The 17,352-nt window shown below is 49.4% G+C and overlaps 1 protein-coding gene across 2 annotated transcripts in view; it reads right to left on the bottom strand.

Moving 5' to 3' along the window:
• Positions 1–17,352, bottom strand: part of LOC123849498 (uncharacterized) — a 211,325-nt gene that overhangs the window by 29,080 nt on the left and 164,893 nt on the right. The window contains exon 5 of one of the 2 annotated variants that reach the window (XM_064578974.1): positions 7,075–7,145. The gene's annotated coding sequence lies outside the window, so the exon portion shown is untranslated. Of the gene's footprint in view, positions 1–6,958; positions 7,146–17,352 lie in introns of those variants that run through there. The other variant, XM_064578975.1, reaches the window with a different exon arrangement.

Here is a 17,352-nt window from a genome sequence, read left to right as displayed (position 1 = left end):
GCTAGCTTGTGGCTTCTTTCTTTCCCCCTCGATGTCGAATCTCTGCCAGATTCTCGCTCGGTGCTTTTGCTCGGGAAGCGAAGAGACCGTCCCCAGGCTTGGAGGAACAGCACCCGGATAAGAAAGGAGGATTAAAAAAAGAAAGGCCTTCAGCTTATCATCCAGCCAACTAGCCCCTCGTCAGAGTTGCTGGCTATGAGGAAATGTGGGGGTTTTGTTCATTTTATTTTGTTTGGATTCCGTTTGACAGCTGCTGCAGAGAGATGCACAGTTTCCGTAGCCAATTCAATGACACCTCCATCTCCTTCATCCTGATGGAGTTTGGTTTCCATGAGGCGCAGAGGAAAGCGCCGAGACCCGTCCTGTGATCCCGGGCTGGGGCACAAGGGCCGGATGCGTTCCCACCTCCCACCCGGACGCCCCTGGAATGGCCCTGGGCCTTGCCATGCACGGCTTGGGTGGGCACCTTGGGGTGCTTGCAAATACCCGAGCAAAGATGGAGCTGGTGGTAGTGTCTTCGAGATATTAGACCAGTGACTGACTCAGCTGAACCCGGCCCGGGCGATGGCTCTTCGGGACGCCCGTCCAGCAGACAACGGCTGCGTCTGCAGTCTCAGGCACGGGTAGGCAGGAAGGCAGTGATCAGGGACAGTTCATTGCAACCACGTGTGTGGAGCAAGCTGTCCCTTCCATAGCTCTGCTCACTCGTTCCCAGGGCAGGGACCCGGGGGGCGCATTGGCTCTCCGTCCCTTCTCCACGCTGCCGTGGCCAATGCCCACACCTTCACGTGCACGTGTGGGGCCTGATGAGGCCTGGGGCAGGCAGGCAGGCCTCCTGGGGGATCTGCAGTCTCGCTGAGGCTGTGCCAATGACATTCCCTTTGACTCATGCTCGAGCGCCCTGTGCCCTCCCTCACTCACACAGAATGCCAGGCACGGCGTCTTGCACACAATGCCCCAGGTTCACTGTGCACTGAGCCCGGGTGATTAGAAGCCGGCCGACGGGATACGTTGTCCCTGTGGTGCCCTGCTCCAAACCAGGCTGCCAGGGGCCGTGTCACGACTAAACATGACCACCATGAAGAAGCTGTCCCGCCCTCCGACAAAAGGACCCCCCACTTCAGCCAGGGGGCTGTGGGGTCCCCACCAGTGGGCCTAGAGGCCACACAACCTCTGACAACCAGTGGTGACCCTGCTGTGTTGTTTACAAATTCAAAACACAAACAAAACCCAAAAACTCATACCAGCTCTTGACCTGTTTGCATAAAGATGGCGTTAGTCATATACTGAGGAACCTCTGCCTAAGAGCACTTTCTCTTAGCAAGGCCCCTCACTCACGTGGGAGAGAGAACCACCGGGGGAAGACCAGTTAACTAGGCAAAGGACATAGTGACCAAGGGGTAGTGGCCAGGGCAGGGAAAGAAAGCATCATCAAGAAGCTTGATCTGCCAGTGACGGATTCTGGGCCACTTGTGGGACTTAACTTCACACGTCAACTTGGCTGGGCCCTGGTGCCCAGAGGTGGTCAGACAGCATCCTGGATGTTTTCTGTGAGGGTGTTTTCGGATGAGATTATCATTTAAATTGGCGGAATCTGAGTAAAGCAGATTTCCCGCCACGGTGTGGGTGGGCCTCGCCCAAGCAGCTGACGGCCTGATGAGCACAAAGACTGACATCCCGCCAAACAAGAGGGAATTCTGGCAGCAGCCTGCAGCATCGTCCCTTCCCGGGTCTCCAGCCTGCAGGCCACCTTGCAGGTTTTGGATTTGCCAGCCTCCATATTCGTGTCGGCCCATTTCTTAAGTTAAATCTCTTTCCCTCCGTATACATACGTCCTGTTGGCTCTGCTTCTCCGGGGAACCCGGACTCATGCACCCCGACCCCCACCCTGCGGGGCCTGCAACACACTCCACCTCAGCCCACCCTGCTCCTGGCGGCCTGGGAGCAGAGCTGAGGGACAGCTAACGAGACAGTCGAGGTTGGAAAGGAAGAAAAACTGTAAGGTAAGGAGCTCTGTGATTCCCCATGTGTATTTGTTCATCTTGCTGAGGAGACACTGAATTTCCAGAAGATTCATCTGTGACCTAAAGAAGGTTGGCAGCAAAGATGAAGAACACAGGTAAGGGAAAGCTTATGAGCAGGACAAGCTATTGGGCTGGTCAAAGAAAATAAGGAGGCCAGGTTGAATACTGGAGAGACCATCCCACATTGAGACAAGTGTAATTCTGCCTTTATTTCTTTCTCTCGACAGATGTATGAATATATTGTTGCTTGTTTAGAAGCTCTGATCCTTAATCAAGACCACAGGGCATCTCTTCATCTCCCTCCACATCTGCAATCTGCAGACTTCATGAAGCCAGAAACTACGGTTTCCTAAGGCTGAACTGTTGGGCTTAGACGGAAGCATCCAGAAACGAAGAGACATGGCTTTTTCTTCCCCCTTTCCACCCAAACATGACCAAACCTCCCTATTTTGTCAGTATCACACCTTTGAGCCCATCAGTTATTTGAGTTAATGTTTGGCTGACAAGGCAATACCCACAAAAGAGAGATTTATCCCCCCGTCTGCAACTGTGATCCAGACTGTTACACAGACGGTGAGATTCATTTGTAAAGCAATCAGCAACACCATTACTTAATTAAAGTCTCCAATGAGAAAACAGAATTTAAAGTTTCTTAAATGTCAGATTTGTACTGTCGGAGAGTCTCGTCTAAAACACCAGAGTGTAGGGGCGCCTGGTGGCTCAGTCGGACGACCGTCTGACTCTCAGCTCAGGTCTTGATCTCAGGGTCATGGGTTCAGGCCCCTCATTGGACTCCATGCTGGGTATGGAGACTACTTAAAAACACACACACACACACACACAACAGTGTGAATTCCATGCTGTGCTTGGCTCTCTATGAACATTTTTTTGAACTAATGACAGCAGTCAGTGTCCTGTTGGACCAGTCCAAGGGGCAAAATGGCAACAGTCATCTCAGAATGGTCACGATCCTCTCCCCAGAGCTGCACTGGCCAGAAAGACGGAATGGTTTTCTGGAAGATTCGCTGGCGGTGTCTAACAACAGCGACCAGTGTTTGCCACGCACCGTGCTACCCATGTTACGTAAATACCAGTTTGCATTCGTTTTTCCTACGGATCTTCCCTGCAACGCCCCGAAGCTAGCACCGTGATGGTTCAGAGGAGGGCTTGAGCTCAGAGCCAGTGGGCAAATGCCCAGCCCCGAGCTGGGATGGAGCGCAGGGAGGACTGGACCTGATGGGCGCACGCCGGACGGAGCACTCCTCGGCCCCGTGTCCATCTGAGTGGGAGCGCAGTGCAGAAGGGAGCAAAGTGTGCGTGCAGGGGCTCCCCAAGGCACTGGGTGAGCAAGTCGTAATGGACAGCCCTGCCTCAGTGCTTGCCCGGGAACGGCAAACCCGGAGGACCGGCTAGGAGCTGCAGGGTGTGGCTGAGGAAGGAGGGCATTGCTCGACTGTTGTCAGCTTCCAGCTTAATTCCATAGGAGAGCCGCTCCCTCTAAGACACCCCTCCCGGCTGAGGCCTTCTAGAGCAGAGTTTGGGTGGTGGTTTTTTTTTTTTTAGCTTTTTCTTGCCTGAAATTGTTCTTTGTTAACAAGGGGGCCCCTTTGTTGAGTTTTAACAGTTAAATTAACATCTTCCGTCACTCTCTGGCAACGTTTCCCAGAATGTTCCATCAGCTAGGTTTGCTCCCAAGGCGAGAACGACACGTTGGGCTCGGGTGTGTGCAGATGGTATTGTTGATATTCTGTAGGAGAGTCAGCTGGGCAGCTCTGGCTCAAGCAGACCACATCAAAGCTGCCTTTGTGAGCTGCCGTGGCCGGTCCTGCAGGGGCTTGCTCACGCGGCAACCTCCTCGGAGACGGCAAACAAGCTGCGAGCGCTTCCATGCTGGCGCTGGGAGATGGCAGTGCAGGTCAGGTGTCCGGGGCTGTTTCCTGGGGGCCCTGACCCTCGGGGACACCTTTTCTCCAGTTAAACCAGCACTCGCTGCTAACGCAGTAACAGCTAACCGCTACTCAGTTCTCGACAGGTGTCAGGCGCAGGCTTCTGTCGTTGACACAAGTCGATTCTTCGTGACCACCAGCTAAGGTTTAGGTATTGCTGGCATCCCCGTTTCACGGAGGAGAAACAGAGGCGGGAGAGGTTAGTGTCCCTGTGTTCATGAAACCAAGCAATGGTAGAACTGAAAGTTGATGCTCACTCTGATAAACCCAAACCCGGACCTGCCCGTCCTCTGGCACGTCCCCCGCTGTGGCGCTGGAGCTTGACTCGAACCCAGGAAGCTCTCGAGAGCACCTGGAGGACTTACCAGGTGCCGGAGAGCCTGCTGACTCCCTGGTTCGACCTCCAGAGATTCCTGCCGGCTGCATCTTGGGCAAGACGGAGACCGCACAGTGAGCTTAAAGCAGGACACTTTGGGCTCAGCAAGTCACGGCTTGAACCCGGCTGCACATGAGCTGTGAGACCACGGTTAGTGTCTTCACTGGTAAAACGGGGACAATCAGGACTTCACCCACAGGGTTAGAAGGAATAGTTGAGAAAAAGCGCCTAAAGCACCTTGGTCCACAGAAACGGTGGCTACGCCTTCAGGAAGGGGCTCTGTCCTAAAAAGCGAATTCATCTCGGGCTCAAAAGGTTATTTTAACTAATAATAATTTAACATTCAAAGAAGAGTTTTAAATGGACTATAAAGCTCCTGCGACACCACTGTAGTTGTGTTAACATTTGCAGCACGTGAACGGCAGGGTATGGAAGAAAATCCCCCTCAGCCTCAGTTTGAATTTTGCTTCAGTGAACCCACATGCTTTGATTTGGTTTTGGGGGTGCCACCAAGGGACATGCTCGGTGCTCCCACCCTCTGAGACAACCATCGGGAGAAAGCTGGCGACCGAGCAGCTTGCTTCGCCCTCCTCCTCTGAGAGTGTTGGCCACTCCTACGTCCCCCTTCCACAGCTAACCCAGGCAGTTGTCCAAGTCAGCACTAAGAGCCCCTGACCCCCGAGACAATCAGGTAGATCAGCAAAGCTCGAGGGACACATCTCATGCTGCAGCAGTTTTCCTAGTTGATGTCCAGCCTCCGTTCCTCACCTGCGCAACGAAGCATGGAGGAGCCAAGCATAGGAGCCGTGACCACTTTTTCCTGCCTCTATCCAAACCCATGGGGGGGCTGCTATCCTTATGTTTCTATGATTGTATTCCCCAAAATAGTAACCATATGGTATTTCACAATATCCCAGACGACATGGCCCATGCCTGATGAGACTATGTTTTATAGCACCTGTCAGGGAGGAATGTAAATAGGCCAGGCCAGGAGAGGGGGACCCTAAGGACAGCAGAGCTATGGGTGGGAAGGAGGAGCGGAAACTAAGTCATCAAGAGAGGGCTTTCAGAAGACCACAGTTAGCATCCAGGCTCCAGTGCCATCAATGGAGGACATGTGTAAGATCACTACTGGTGGTAGCCTAGACTCCAGGAGATAGGTCATTATCAGGGCCCAGGAATAGGGAAGATACAGTGATCTGGGCAGGCCACTGGCAACCTGGAGGACAGAGGTGGGAGCTGACAAGGACAGAGCAGGGCCCACAAGCTGGTGGATTGTGGTACAAAGGTGGGTACTTTATTACAGAGACAAGCTTTAAGTCTGGGCCCTAGAGTAGGCCCAAGTTCATAGGAGACTAACAAGTTCAAGCTCCACTTGAACTCTTCAACCATTCATCCACCTACTCAGCCATCTGCTTATCCATCCATCCATTTATCCACCCACTCATTCATCCCTCATCCATCCATCCTTCCATCATCCATCCATCCATCATCCATCCATCACATTCTTTTTAATCATTTGGCATAGCACTGGGAATAGAAGAAAAAGAGAAAAAATAAAGTTTAATCTCTTCTTGGAGCTCATAGCCCAGCAGAAGGACAATGCTGAGTCATCTGAGTCAAGGAAATGCCCCTTCCTGCAATGCCTGCCATCTCTCGGCTCCCCATGTGAGCTGTAAAGGACTGTTGGAGTCTAATTCCTCTCCATCATCCTTCAATAATCACAGAGAGGAAGGCTAGGAGGGTAGGAGCCACGCAAGTCTCTGTAACCACTGTTAGCTTCTCCCTAGTAGAGTGTGGGATCTGTTTGATGCGTGTCTTCACCCTTGCTGTCCATTAAAAAAAGAAGCAACAGTGGTTGGAAGTGCATGGAACTTGAGAAACCCAGGGTATTGGTTTTCTATTGTGACCAAAACCAAAATTACTACAAATGTAGCAGCTGAACACAACAGATATTAACTCACAGTTTCTGTGAGTCAGGATGAAATTTCCTGCCCCACAAAATTCACAGGGCTAATGAAAGCATTTCCTATTTATTGCCCTCTAATATATGCAGATATTTACAGGCATTGTCTCTGATTGGCCTGAGACACCAACGTGGGAGCAGGGCTTTTCAGATGAAGGCAGCAAGATGCAGAGAAATTCTACCCACTTCCTGATACGCAGTCTTGAAAAGCAAGCTGAGTGGGTAATCCACGGCCCCGTGGTAGCCGGCAACGGGCAGCTTGGGCCGCCTGGGGTAACGCAGAGCAGAATGCGCGGCCGTGACCCTCAGGATTTGGGAGCGGACAGCCTTTTTCCCAGCCAGGCCGGTTGATGCCAACATTGTCCTTTATCAGCCATGAAAACTAGCTTCCTCTTCCCTTTGGTGTATGGACAATTACAATTGTTGTAAGAAAAGTTGTAAGAAGCGGTAAAGAAGTTGTAAGAAAAGAAAAGAAGGTGAGAAAACATAATACAAAGTGCCAACAGTGGTAAAAACATACTCACAAAATTTGTTCTTTCTTAAAGAACACAAGTATGTAGAAGCCATAGACAATGTCCTGGGACTCCATCCTGCATTTCCTTTCCACGTATGTGAATACACGAAATAGGGGTTCTCTTTACCTACAAAACTTCTGGCTCTTCTTTTTGCCAGGCTTTTGAACCTCCTGAAGAACCGCATCCTTTTTTAAAATTACAGGAAAACATATTTTTGAAGAAATGTTAAGGCGCGTATGCTCTTTACCTGTTTCAGTGTGACTTTGTCCCTCGTCACCCAGAGCCTTCCGTTACCCAGGGATCTTTAGACATTTCTGCCTGGAGAGAAAAGAGAAAGAGGCATCCTGTAGCTTTGACTTACAAAATAAACTTTTGAAATGCTCAGTGACAAAATGGTCTTGCAAACCAAGCTTTGTGGGAAAAGGGGGGTTGGGGACTCCCAAACTTGAGAGCACAGAGAGGGGTGTGTGAGGGGGTGGGAGGGAGGTGTAATCTGAGTGGCCTCCCCGCCTGCCGAGAGGGACCTAAGACTCTGCACAGGATGCCCCCAGTAGTGGGCGGAGGAGGGCTCTCCTGCCTAGGCTGGGCAGGGGAGGTGGGGTGGAGAGTGAGAGGTTTGCAGGGAGGGACAAGGCCAAGGTGAGGATTTTTTCAGCCCTCTGTGAGCAGATGCAGACCCCAGCCTGCAGTGAGGGGGAGCAGAAGGCAGAGCAGGCTTGTCCCTGCTTTTATTTGGGGCTTTGCAGGAAACTTTCTCCCAAAGGTGCCCCCTCCACCTCCAAGGGGCCACAGACAACCAAAGTGGCAGAAAGCAAAGCTTAAGCTTGATGTTTGGCCAGGTGCCCCTTCTGTGGAAGCCAGGGGACAGGGGCTGTGGCCGAGGTTCCTGGGTAGAGGGGGCTTAGGGGTGGCCGGCCCAGCAGAGCCCTGTGGCAATTGCACGCAGACCTGAGGGACCCGCACCCCCACGGGGCTGAGATGGGGACCTCCAGGTGGGACCCTGCGCCTTGTTGGGGCAGCATCGGCAGCAGAACCAAGAGATCGGGGGGCAGGGAGTCCCTGTGCCAGCAGCCTTCCAGCACCACGGGGCCTGGCAGCGCAGGCCTCTCTCAGAGCCAGGTGCCCTGGGCACACTGAGCATGCTCCAGGAAAAGCCTGGCCAAGCCCAAAGGAGAGGGTCAAACAGAGCCAACAGTAATTGGTAGGCTTAATGGTGAACTTGAGTTCCCCGTTATCACTGACTGATCATGAGATCAATCAGAAAATAAAGTCAGTCACATTTGTTTCCTGCACACGTGCACCACACCGTGTTATTCATGATTTTTTTTTACGAGGCTATATCCGGATGAAAAAGTCTGTTACAGCTGAGGAGCAGACCAGACTGAGGAGGACAGCTCCCAAAGTGCCAGGTCAGAGTCGTTCAACCTCCCAGAGAGGACAGTGCGTCTTCACGACACCTGTGTGTGTCTCTGGGGGGGCTGCTGTGCAGCTCAGGGACGGGCGGGGAGGAGGGGACAGTAGGGCAGCAATCCTGGGGCCCCGCTGAGGAACAGACCACAGATAGGATGTCAGACTGCAGGACGGGGACCTGCCCGGCCCAGCACTTGGGTCTCAACAATGTCACCAAGAACACATTGCAGATTCAGTGCTGAAGGATTCAAAACCAGAGACAGGTCTTGAACACAGGCCTCCTGATTTCCCAGCATCTCCTAAGCAGATCACCCAGGCTCTGGGCAAGATCAGGACCTCCCACGCCTCACTGTCTGTCTCCCCCACCAGCTTGCTTGCTCGGCGCAGCCAATCCAGCTTCGCTTATCTGGATGGACGAAAGCCAGAAAGAAACCTAGTGTCAGACTCACGATTCCAGAGAATTCTCCAGCTCATGGGGGTCCCGTCCCTCTGGTCCCTTTTATGCGAGAAGCCTTGTTTAGGAAAGGAAGCCTCCCAGGATGCAAGTCTGAATCAGCCTCGCGCTAACAGCCGAGCTCTGGGCCATGGAGACCCATACCTGGCTCCTCGGACCGGGAGCTCTTGCCAATCGAGCACGGCCATGAACAACGAACTCATAAATGATCCTTGTGAGCACCATTAATTACCCAGTGGGCGATTTTGGGCAATGTGGGGATCCGACATGTCCTCAGTGGGAAGCAAGTGTTTGAACTTGCCCCCAAGATCTGGAGCCTGTGCGGCCCGTCAGGGGGGAGGACGGTGGTGGATTTTTCCAGCCACACTGCCAAGGACGGTGTCGGGTGCACCCCTCACGTGGTTGCTGCCACGCTGGCTCGAGCCCCGTTCCTGCCTGCAGACGCACAGCATCCTCCTGCCTGGGGCAGTTTGCCAGGGGCAGCTCTTTAATCTGCTCATCCCAGTTTGGACTTCCCCAAACCACCCCTTGAAAAGGCTTAATGCTCAATTCTGTGTGGCAGTGAGGAGTAGAACTCACTCTGTCTTTTCTTTAAGAGAATAAACACAGTGAGAGGAATATGTGTGTTTCACACCATCATTCCCGCGTGGCTCGCAGGAACTCTGACAACTTTGGTGAAAGGGTCTCTCCTGGGACCATGCTGTCCCCGGGGAGCTAGAATCTCATGTCCTTTACCATCAAGACACAGAAGAGCCCTGATAAGGGGTCCAGAGTCCTCAGACTTGAAAGGACAGAATGCTTCCCCCAAGAATCATTTTCTGGGACTACAGTATTTTTAAACACTGCTGAAACATGATTATTTGTTAACCCCGGGCTCAACACTTGGGTGTCGGGCCCTAGCAATTGGCTAAGAAGCACCCCCAGGAAAGAAGGACAGTGGGTCACCTAGAAACTTGCATGTAGAGAAAACAGCTCCGATGTTTGAGGGGCCGAACCCAGAATGAGGCCGTTCCAAGCGTTTAATGAGAAGCACTTGATCTGGCTGCCGGTCTCTTCCTCTCCCCCACTCTCTTCTTTCCTCTGGTGGGAGAGGATGAGGTGGGAGGGCAGACGGGGTCTCTTTACTATGCAAGCTAGCTGCTTGTCCAGGCACAGGTTTCTGACATCACAGGGTGCTTCCCAGGGACATTTGCAGAGGTCTGACATGGAGATCCAGCTCACCCATGCTTGGAGGACAGTTTTGATAAATGTGAAGAGTAAACGTGAAGAGTAAGAAGGAGCAACGCGGGCGCCTGGGTGGCTCAGTTGGTTAAGGGACTGCCTTCGGCTCAGGTCATGATCCTGGAGTCCCAGGATCGAGTCCCGCATCGGGCTCCCTGCTCAGCGGGGAGTCTGCTTCTCCCTCTGACCCTCCCCCCTCTCATGCTCTATCTCATTCTGTCTCTCAAATAAATAAATAAAATCTTTAAAAAAAAAAAAAAAAAAGAAGGAGCAACGCTCCATTATTCTGTTGGCTTGCCCGCTGAGTACAGAATGGTCTCGAAAAATAAGATTCTGAAGTGTTGTTTGCTATATTAATGTGCTGGCCCTGCCCTGGCAAAGTGCCATGGGCCGGGGGGCTTCACCAACAGGAACGTCTTGTCTCCCAGCTCTGGAGGCTGGACGTCTGAGGTCAGGCTGCCGGCCCGGCTGGGTCCTCCTGAGGGAGGGAGGGACCGTGTGTTGCAGGCCTCTCCCCTTGGCTGGTAGACGACCGTGTTCTCCCTGTGTCTTCATGCCATCCTCCTCTGTAAGGATCCAAATTTCCTCCTATAAGGGACACCTCAGTCCTATTGGGTGAGGGTCTCATAGGCCTCATCTGAACTCAGTTACCTCTGTAAAGTGATGTCACAAATGGCAGGATTTCCTTCATTTTGTGGCGGACGAATAGGTCATTGTATATGCATAGCACATCTGCTTTCTCCATTCATCCATTGACAGGCACTTGGGTTGTTTCCATATCTTGGCTCCTGTGAATGATGTCACAATACACATGGGAATGGACCGTCGCGGGCATCAGAAATATATCAGACGGAGAAGGACAAATACCACGTGGCATTCTAACATGTGTAGAACCTAAGAAAGCCAAACTGGTGGAAATAGATGGGTAAAATGATGAGTACGAGGGGTCGGGGGTGGGGGGAATGGGGAGACGGGTCTAAGCGCACAAAGTCCCACTTAGAAGGTGAATACGTTCTGGGGATCGAATGCACAGCATTGTGGTTATAGTTAGCAATACGGCATTATAAGCTTCCAAGCTGTTAAGATAGCAGGCCTTAAATGTTCTCAGCACAAAAAAGAAATGGTAATGATATGATATGATGGAGGTGTTAGCGCTAAGGTGGGAATCATACTGCAATATAAAAATGTATCAAATTTGCACGTTGTAGACCTTAAATTCATGTGATGTGATATGTCAGTTCTATCTCAATAAAGCTGAAAAAAAAAAAGAACCTCTCTCCAAAGACAGTCACATTCTGAGGTCAGGAGTCAAGCATACGGATCTAGAGGGACACATCTCAGCCCATGACAGTTTTCTTACTGGATGCGGCCAGTCCTCAGGACACATGCCCTGCCGTCCACGCCTGACAGAACCTGCCAGAGGAACAAAGGAGTCTGGAATTCTCTCTTCTATGGGGGGATTGGGACTTAAATGGGAAGGATCCAGGTGAAGTTTCTGGCTGAAGGCTATCATAGGCTAATCAACCTCCTTTGTGTTTATTTTCACACATTTCTGCTTAATAACATTTTTCCTTTTTTTGAAAAAAGACCATCATCCACTTCCTTTCAGAGTTAGACACATGTCATCCAACTCAGTGTCCCTTTACAACACCGTCCTCCTCCTTGGAGGTGACCAAGACCCCTCCAGCCTGTGGGGTTCTTCCTCTCCTTAAGCCTCTGCGTTCAGCTGGAACCACACAATTAGCTTTTCCTCGCTCTTCCTGATTGTTCTTGGTCTGTTCAGGCGGCTCTAACAAAATAAGCACAGACTGGGTAGCTTATAAACAGCAGAAATGTGTTTCTTCCAGTGCTGGGGGCTGGGAAGCCCAAGCTCAAGGTGCCAGCAGATTCGGGGTGTGGTGAGGTCTGGCTTCCGGGCTCATAGACCGCTCCCTTCTCCCGGTGTCCTTCCATGGTGGAAAGGGCGAGGGAGCTCTCTGGGGTCCTTTCCCGAGGGCGCTCATCCCTCGTGACCACCTCTCAGGGGCCCTACCTCCTAAGGCCTTCACCTTGGAGGTTAGGTTTCAACGTGTGAATTTTGGAGGGACACAAATATTCAGTTTAGAATAGGTGTCAGCTTTCTTTTGTGTACAAAGTAGGTGTGACTCATATGTAAAGAGTGTAATTTTCACGTGCAGCAGGGAAGGTAGTCCTATCACTTCAAGACTTGGCCTTCGCCCTTCGTGACACCATAAGCTGCTTATATTTACGTCCCCGAGTCCAAGGAGACTATTTGTTGTTGGTGTTCAGGAGATATTTGTGACTGTTCTCATTTTTTCAGAATTCACGGGGCACACTCTGTTTTTGCCACTTGAGGGGCAACGTATCAGCAGACCAGATGGATCCGTCCACCTCCCTCCTGCCTTTTCTGGCACCTGCCGATGTCGTCGCTGGATGCGGGTGGGAGATGCCCGCCAGAGACCCCATGTTCTGGAGGGCCCTGAAGGTCCCACACACACAGTTGTCAGACAACACCTGGGCTCCTGTCTGCCAACAGTACAGTTCTGGTCGTTTTCTATAAGGCGTCACCAAATCATGATAAATCATACTTATTAAATGATCATTTTATCTCATCCGGCTAGGAGAGGGGTATGGCTCCGAACGCTAATGCCAATCCCCTCCTACCTTGGACACCGTGCCTGTGGGATCTCTCTCCTTCCTTCTACGATGCTGTTTCACAAAGGGGCTCCCAGCTATCAGACAGGATAATAAATCGAGCCTGAAGTGGTGGTTCTACCCCACAAACTTTGATCTCCGCCGCCAAATCCTCTGGGCCTCCCCCCGGGATGCATTTCAGTCCTTCCTACATCTTTCCATCTTGCAGCTGCTCATCAAAGCCGTCATCATCTCTGGTCTCAAACTACCGCGACGGCTTTACCCTCTTGGAGTTCCTTCTGCAGCCAGTAGCCATGGGCAGTGTCTGCAGCATAGATGTTAATGCCCTGCTCTCCCCAGCACTGCCCTCACACCTAGCATGCAACTCGGGTTCCTGCCCGTGGCCAGCAAGTCTGTCCTCAAGGGGGCCCCAAGCCCCACTCCAGTCTCACACTGGCCCATAGGCTCCACTCCCTGGGGCCAGGATGGAGGCCCCCCGCCCCCAGCCACCTACCGTGCAGGGCTCTCCTTGGCCCCAGGACCCTCTGCGGTGCTCATCCCTTTGCCTGGAAGTCCCCCCGTCCCCCCGTCCCCTCTCTACCCCTTCAACTCACTCTGCATGGCCAACTTATTCTCATCCATCAGGTCTCTGAGGGAAGGTCATTTCCCCAGAGACGGCCACCCCACTAATTATTCTTCCTCCTACCCTCCAACAACTGTACCACCGGAAAGGGTCTACCCACTTTCTTGCTTACTGCCTTTCTTGCCACCTCTAGACTATGGGCTCCCAATACTATCCCTGTTTAATAGACAAGTTTCAAAACAAATAAAGGGTCTTTACTTTGATCTCTATGGCAAGTGTAAAGAAAGGTTGCACAGGCAGGCACATGTGAATTCTTTTTTTTTTTTTTTTTAAGATTTTATTTATTTATCTGAGAGAGAGAATGGGAGACAGAGAGCATGAGAGGGGAAGGGTGGGGGGAGAAGCAGACTCCCCGCCAAGCAGGGAGCCTGATGCGGGACTCGATCCCGGGACTCCAGGATCATGACCTGAGCCGAAGGCAGTTGCTCAACCAACTGAGCCACCCAGGCGCCCGGCACATGTGAATTCTAAGTCAGGCCTCTGTGGGTTAGACAAAATACCTTCCCTGTCCAGTCTCTCTCCTCTTACCTTCATCTCTCCCCTCCCCTTCAAAGAGAAGGATTTTAAGAGCACCGAAGGTAACCCACTGCACCCTCACATCTTTACGGTGGCTCGAGGACCATCCCTTTCTCTCAGCAGTATTTTGTGTGCTCTGACAGACAGAATATTCCCGCCTCTCCAGGTTTTGGAGTGCCCTGCTCATGGAGAAGTTCGCTCTCAGGCTCACTGCTGAGACTCTGTAATAAAAAAAAAAATTATTTATCCCACAGCAGGCAGCTCTTTTAAACAGAGCTGCTTCGACCTCTTTGAAAAATGCCAGACCTTGAACTATGGCTTCTGGTTCGAGTTCAAATAACAATGGCTGGTAAGCTTGTGCTTACTTTTATCACAGTTTCTGCTTCGGGGGAGGCTTTGTAGGTAAACGTGAGCCAAACAAAGACTTCTCACGGTTTCTCGATCCGGTCTCTCCAGTTTTTCCACTTGGCACTGATCAGTGGGCCTGGAGGGTTGCAACCAAATGTAACATGGCAGCATCTCAGAAGCTCCCATAGAATGTCAGAGGCAAGTCAGTCTTCTCTACTTGCTGATGAACTCAGTACAGGACAGTGATGGGTGCTAGTAGTAAACACGGGGAACCAGCCGTCCCTCAGGCTGATGGCTTATTCGGGTTCATTCAGTCTTTCCACCACTGTTCACTAGGCACCAGACAGGTGCACCATGTTACTGCAGCTCACCTGCGGCGGCCCAGCATGCACACTCAAATGGAGAGCCATGCTTCTTAGGTGCTTAGTTAAGTTTTAAAAATTTCTATCATCCTGAGTGCGACAGACCGAGAGAAGTCCACCAATCTCTGTCCATTTCTCCTTTGGCTGTAGACTCCCAACTTTTGGTCAGAAACATGAGCGTCTTGAGGAAAGACTGCACTTCCCAGCCCCCAGTGCGCTCAGCGCGCGGTGTCGCCAGGCCCCAGGCAATAAGAGCAGAGCATCCCGGTGAGTGGGGCCTCCAGGAAGGGTCTTTAAAGAAGATGGGGTGTACATATATACAATGGAATATTACTCAGCCATCAAAAAGAATGAAGTCTTGCCATTTGCAACGATATGGTTGGAACTAGAGGATGTTATGCTGAGCGAAGTAAGTCAGAGAAAGACAAATACCATATGATTTCTCTCATATGTGGACTTTAAGAAACAAATCAGAGGATCATAGGGGAAGGGAAGGAAAAATAAAATAAGAGGAAAACAGAGAGGGAAAAAAACCATAAGAGACTCTTAACTCTAGGAAACAAACTGAGGATTGCTGGAGGGGAGATCTGGGGACCCGAATTCTGAAGTCAGTATTTTGGGCTGAAGTGAAAATGTTGGCAGGTCACATTTCCTCCAGAGGCTCGAGGGAAGAATCCATCCCTTACGACTTCCAGCTTCTGCTGGCTGCCGGGTGCCTCGGCTGGGGGCTGCACCCCTGGGGTCTCTGCGTCTGCAACCATCATCCCCTCTTCTTCTGTGTGTGGAATCTCCCTCTGCCATCATTTCATAAGGACCCCTGTGATTGCACTGTCCAGGAGAACCTCAGATCCTTAACTGAATCACATCTACCAAGACTCTATCTCCATATAAGGTAACGTTTATAGGTTCCAGGGATTAGGGCATGAGTATCTTTAGGGGGGGCCAGTTTTTAGCATACCACACAACTATCACTGAGTTTAAAAGGATTAAAATTACATAAAGTATGTTATATGACCAAAATAGAATTAAATTAGCAATCGGCAATAAAAATAAATGTGGAAAAGTACTTAATATTTGAAAGTTACACTGTATCTTCTGAATGATTGATGGATCAAAGAAGAAATCACAGACAAAATTAAAAATATCTTGAACTGAATGAAAAAGAGAGCACAACATGTGGAAATTTATAGGATATAGTGAAGCTTATAGGTAAAGCTCTTACATCTGAAAAGAAGAAAGTTTCTAAAAATAATAATTTAAGCTTCTTCATCAAGAAGCCAGAAAAAGAAGAATAAATCAAGTGTTAGTAATCAGAAAAAAGGAAATAATATAGATCAGGTCAAATATCAACAAAAACAATAAAAGGTCAATACAGAAAATCAATAAAACAAATTTATTCTTGAAAAGATCAGCAAAATCATAAACCATCAGGTAGACTGAATAAGAAGAAAAGAGAGAAGATATCAATTCCAAAATCAAGAGTAGTAAAGGAAACGTCCCTACAGACTCTAAAGAAATTTAAAAGACTATGGAACTATACAATAAACACTTGTATGCAAACAAACCCAATGACCAGAAAGAAATGGACAAATCCCTAAAAAGACATAGTCAAAACTGGTTCACGAGGAAAGAGACAATTTAAGTTGACCTATATCAAGTAAGGAAATTCAACTGGCAAAGTGGTGTATAAGCTTGTAAGATTACAAGGTTGGTTTAGCATCTGAAAATCAATTAATGTAAACTACCACATTAAGAGATAAAGGGTAAATAACCATATGATCATTTCAGTAGGCACAAAACATTTAACAAAATAAAAAATTCATTCATGGTAAAAATTTTCAAATAGCTAGAAACCAAAGGTGATTCCCAGTAACTCATAAAGGGTGTCTATAAAAATCCTACAGTTAACAAGAGACAGTTATGAGAGATTAAATTATGAATGAGTTCAACACCTAACCCCTGTAATAAGGTGAGAAAAATATTAAGAGTACACATATTGGGTAGAAAGAAGTAAAACTATCTTTATTGACAGAAAACATTACAGTTTCTAAGAAAGTCCTAAGAAATGTTACTAGGTCTAAAACTAATAAGTGAGTTTACCAAGGTTTCAGGATATAAAATCAATATACAAAATCAGTTGCATTTCTGTGTATTAGCCATGAACAATCCAAAAATGAAGCTAAGAAATCAAGTCTAGCCACAATAGCATCAGCAAGAATAAAATATTCAGGAATAAATTTAACAAAGTAGGGGCGCCTGGGTGGCTCAGATGGTTAAGCGTCTGCCTTCGGCTAAGGTCATGATCCCAGGGTCCTGGGATCGAGTCCCACATCGGGGTCCCTGCTCCTTGGGAGCCTGCTTCTCCCTCTGCCTCTCTCTCTGTCTCTCATGAATAAATAAATAAAATCTTAAAAAAAAAAATTTAACAAAGTAAGTGCAAGACAAGCACACTGAAAACTATAGAACTTTGCTGAGAGAAAATTAAGTCCTAAATAAGTGGAGAGATATATTGGTTCCATGGATTGAAAGACTCATGTTAAGAACTCTGTTCTTCTCAAATTGAGCTATTGATTCAATGCGATCTCTACCAAAATACCAGCAGGCTTATTTTTTTACGGGGAAATTGGCATTCTGATTCTGAAATTTATATGAAAATGCAAAGACTCTTGAATAGCCAAAACAATATTCAAAAAGAACAAAGTTGGAGGACTTCCATTACTTGATTTCAAAACTTACTTAAAGCTACAGTGATCCAGATAGTGTGGTATTGGCGTAACAGTAAACATATTATAGATCAATGGAACGAGACAGTGTCCAGAAACAGATCCACATAACATGTGGTCTATTGACTTCCAACACAAGTGACATGGGAATTTAGTGAGAGAAAGGATGTCTTCTTTTTTTTTTAAAGATTTTATTTATTTATTTGAGAGAGAG

This window comes from Mirounga angustirostris, unplaced genomic scaffold (genome assembly GCF_029215605.1).
Source record: "Mirounga angustirostris isolate CCGP_5_RB_7025 unplaced genomic scaffold, mMirAng1.0.hap1 SCAF_15, whole genome shotgun sequence".
In the NCBI taxonomy this organism is placed as follows: domain Eukaryota; kingdom Metazoa; phylum Chordata; class Mammalia; order Carnivora; family Phocidae; genus Mirounga; species Mirounga angustirostris.
This window is presented reverse-complemented; position numbering and strand designations above follow the sequence as displayed.